We start from the raw sequence: 4,738 nt of genomic DNA on the forward strand, positions 1-4,738 counted from the left end.
ACGTGTATATGGAAAAAAGTCGAGCTTATAAAGGGGACTCTGTGAAAAGACTTCTCACTGTTGATCGGCTCTCCTCCTGGAGGCTGCCACCAGGGGTCCCAAGATTCCCCCCAGGGCCTCCCCTCCAGGGAAACAGCAGCACCTGTCTGCCCACCTTCTCCTCTGGGTCTTGGAGCCCCTCTCGAGGTCGACCTTGTTCTTTGGAAAGGCTGCTCGGTTCACTACACCCGTCTAGGGAGCCCTTCCTTAGCCAGTTTTCTCTGGATGGACTTTGAGGTTGTCTGCAATTTTTTTTTTATTAATGCAAACAATGTATCACAAGCACCTTATTCATCATCTTGTACAAGGGCAAGTAAATCCCTAAAAGCAGGACTGCTGAGTCCATGTATGTGCATTTAAAACTCTGATAGCTTTTACTGTTTTATTCTTTAAAAGTGCAGTGCAGCAATTTGTTATATGGACGAACCAAACGCCATTAAACAGCCCACCCCCGTCCTCCCCACCCCCGTCTTTCCCTTTCCTCTTAATTTTATACTTATGTTTAGAAAATAGTTCCCAGCAACATTTCCTGGCTTTTGATACAATGGCTCCTCAGTACAGCTCAGTGGGATTTCTGGGTTGGAAGGGGAAGAGGAGGGCCATGTCCATCTCTCCTAGATGGATGGTTAAATGCCAGGGTTGGGTTAGTTCCTAAATTTGGCTTCCAGTCTTTGAGATATTAATATAAGGCATTAAGCCTAATGCCCGACACACACAGGACATGCAACATTTGTGAGTTTTTGTAAATTAAGAACAGGGTCACAGCAAACAGCCTATACGTGTGCTTCTTTGTGTGCATGTGTGAATCCAATTTGGAGTCCAATTGGCCTCCAAAGAGTGTGTGCCATTACACACCTGCCAACACTATTAGCCAACCCCAGATCTTTCAGGAGTCCAAACTTTTCACCTAGCAGACAGGACCACCAAGGCTCCCCGGCAGTGCCCAGGGTCATCTGTGAGCCATGGTACAGTTTGATTCCTATTTTTGGCTCCTCTGGCCTCCTCCGGGGCCCTGGGGCAGGGTTCAGGGTGGAATGAGAGCTTCGGGGTGGGGTTGTGAAGATGGCACCAATGGGGGTGGGTGGGCTGGGGTCCGTCTCTATGTTCTATTTCAAGAAAAAACGCCTGACGCTTCTCCACTACTTCTTCTCCCGTCCCCTCCCCCATCTTTTCCCTTGGAAACGGGCCCCAGAGATTCTGAAAGGTGCTCTCCTGACTTCTGAGCCGCCTGTGTGGGAGGGAGCTGGGGACGTGAGGGTCCGATTGAGGGAGCAGGTGGAGACCCAGGAGCTGTTGTGCACAAAGAATGGCAAATGACATAAGGAGGGAAGAGGGAAGGGGGTGGTGGCAGCAGCTATTTTTTTCCCCCAGGGCTTTTTAACCCTTCCCTGCCGCAGCTCGGGCAGTCCGGATGCTGCTGCTGCCAGAGACATTTTCATAAATGGCTGGTGCTGGACGCTTTGGGGCGAGGAGGGCCGGCTCCTGCCTCGTCCTTTGCAGACAGGTTTTGTACTCTGGGCAAAACTGTCGGAAAAGGTAGAACAGCTCCTAATCTAGGAGATGATTCCTGTGGGAAATCAGGCTGCTTTCCAAGCGTAATTTGAAAAGCCGCTGCCTCCAAACTTCAGTGGCGGTGGGGTGGGGGCGGGGCGCGGAGAAGAATGCCATTTATAAAGCAATCAGCGCCCCGACAGCGGCCGCCATCACTCAGAATTATTTTCCGAAATTTGGCCTCTATTCCTTACTCTGGAGGAAAAGGCAATACCGGCACTTGGCTTCCAATCAAGCCCGATGCCGAGGACTGGGGCGAGCCACACAAAGGGAGAAGGACCCTGCTTTGTTCATCACAGCTGGAGCTGCTCAAAATCCTTTCCAGGGCTCCTGCACGCTCAGGATGGAGCTGGAGGAAGCCTCATCAGAGGTTCCATTCATCTCACTTCTTACTTTTAAACTTTAAAGCACATATTTATGTGCCTCAAGTTGCTCATGAACCACGGCATGTCAAACAGTTTGGGGTTGATGGAAGAGGAACATTTTCTCGTCCTGGGACTTTCGGAAACACAATTTCATGGCCAGTCTCTCTTCCGTCCAATTTCTCCCGTTGGCTGCCACGAGATGAATATTCCTAAAATGCTGCTTTCAATACATTACTCACCTGTTCAGGAACCTTCCAAGGCTACTTCTCGATCCCTTAAGGCTGGGGCATCAGACTGGCATTCAAGGACTCCCTCCAAATGTGGCCTCAACTCCTGAAACCCCAATCACACCCTCCCAGACTGCCAGGCCATACATGTCACAGGTCACAGATGTGGGGTGGGGAATGCCTGATGACTTCCCTCTTCCCACACTGGCATCTCTTTTCCTGGTAACCAAATTCATCACTTCCTGTTGGGGAAGCCACACCATCCTGACTTTCTCCACAGGTAACCATGTGGACAACTGACCCCCTGCCTCCAGGCCTGTCCCTGAGGAAGCTGGTGAGTGACAGTCCCGGGGAGGAGGGAAGCAAGCCCTTGTCCTATATTCATGAGGCCTTTGAGCTAAGAATGATTTTTACATTTTTAAAAAAGGTTGCAAAAATGTCAAAGGTGACCCAGAGACCTGGGACAGAGGAGCCTAACTGAGTTCACTACTGGCCCCTTATGGGGCTGTTGGCCCGCTCATGTTACAGATGGACGATGTTTGATCTGGGGCTGGGCAAAGGAATGGCTGAGCTGATAAAAACAAATCCTAGGATTTTAGCTGGGCTCTCAGAAGGAGGCACACACTCTCCTAGTTGTTTTTATTTATTGATCTATTTTTGTGGTACTGGGAGTTGACCCCAGAGACGCTTTACTACTAAACTACCTCCCAGCCCTGTTTATTTTTTGAGATAAAGGTTTTGCTAAGTTCCCATGCGTCAGCTTCCCAAGTAGCTGGGATGACAGGTGTATGGGCTGCCCCTGGCCCCCACTGTGTTGAATAGGACAGAATATAAGCTGGAACTGCTGTTGGTGGCCATCCTTGACACCTGAAGGAGAGAGCTGCTAGACAATGAAGGAGCACCTGGAAAAGTGGAATCAAGACAGGCTGAAGGGGGCAGAGCCAGCTGGCCTTTGGTTCTATGAGCAAGACATTTCTTTTGCTCCAGCCAGTTTGGGTTGAGTCTCCCATCACCTACGGGAGGACAAGTAGGGATACCAGCAGCTGCAGTGCAAGCCTTTGAGCATATTTATTTTCCCTGGCTGGACACTTTCAGTGTCTGACTGCCGAAAAGTCTACCTTGTAGGCTTCCACCTCCTCCTAGAAGATTTCTGGGGCTCCCTTTAGTTCTGGGGTTGTTCATGCTGAAAGATAACCATAAACTCACTCAGCTAAACTGTCTGGAGGGGCATCCTTAATAAAGCCATGGACTATGGGCTAGGAAGCCGGTGGAGAGGGTGGTGGGAGCCCCAGGCACCCGGATGGATGCTCTATGAACGTTATGGCCTTTCTGTCTCCGGATGTAGCTGCCCAAAGAGGCAGAGGCAGCAGGTCCCCTTCAGAGATGAGGAAAATGAAGCTCGGGAATAAGATGACTGGGGCTGGGGTTGTGGTCAGTGGTAGGGCACTTGCCTTGCATGTATGAGGCACTGGGTTTGATCCTGGGCACCACATATACATAAATAAAAAAAGGTATTGTATCCATCTATAATAAAAAAAATATTACAAAAAAGAAGATGACTTGCCCAAGGTTACACTGTGACTCAGAGGTACTCAGAAATCAAATCCAGTTCTGATGAATTCCCGACTCCTCCCTGGATCCGGTTCTACACTTTCCAGAATCCTCCACGCGTCCTCCTCTGCCTGCAGATTTCAAGGTCTTTCAGGTTCTGCCTGTTCCTACCCAAAGTCCAGCCACAGCTGTGCTGGTGCCCCCTGAAGGGAAGGAGAAGCCCTCACTGCCCCCGCAATTTGCAACAGAGGGGAAGGGTCACTTGGTGATGTCCATGTTAACAAGGACTCTACTCTGAGTCAGCTGGACAGGTTCAAAATTAAAGTTGCCTGAATATAATAATAACAGAAGAGGTGCTCTAATTAGTTTTTTTTTTTTTTTTAATCAAGAGCAACAATCTGCCTGCATGAATCAGAAAGCAGCTCAGCTCAGGATATCTTCACTCTTTGAACAAGAGTGGGATTTTGGAAGACCATGGCAAACCCTCCTACGCTCATGATCTCCCAGAGAGCTTTCCCAGGCAGGGCCCAGGTTTATCCAGATGTGCCTGCACATATGCCCCTGCCTCTGAGAACCACTGTGGCCTGCCACTCCCCGCCACTCTGGAAAGGTAGGCCACTTAAATCTTGCAGGGAGCAGCTATGTGGTGATCGTTTTCTCATCTGCCATTAGAGATTGAGTTAGCTTATTGCTTTGTGTCCCCGGTGGAGTTAGGAGCAGCACTGAATCCTTTTACGATCCCATCAATTAGAGGGCACTTCTCTTCCTTTCCCAGAGGAAGTCATCCCTGAACTTCAAAGCTGCGACAGAGCTGCACGGCAGTGAGCACTTGTGGGGCTCTTAACATGGGGTCTCTTGAGGGGGGTCACGGTGAAGTCTCTGGAATTGCAAATACAACTGTGAGGTCAGCTAAGAAGTCCCAGCAGATGAGATGGTGCCTGGAGGATGCAGTGTCCTCCAGGGGGTGACGGGGGAGGAGCGGGAGCGTGTTTCTAGGAACTAGGT

This window comes from Marmota monax, unplaced genomic scaffold (genome assembly GCF_021218885.2).
Source record: "Marmota monax isolate L192 unplaced genomic scaffold, Marmota_monax_Labrador192_F-V1.1 WCK01_AAM20220418_F8-fsc00014, whole genome shotgun sequence".
Lineage (NCBI taxonomy): Eukaryota > Metazoa > Chordata > Mammalia > Rodentia > Sciuridae > Marmota > Marmota monax.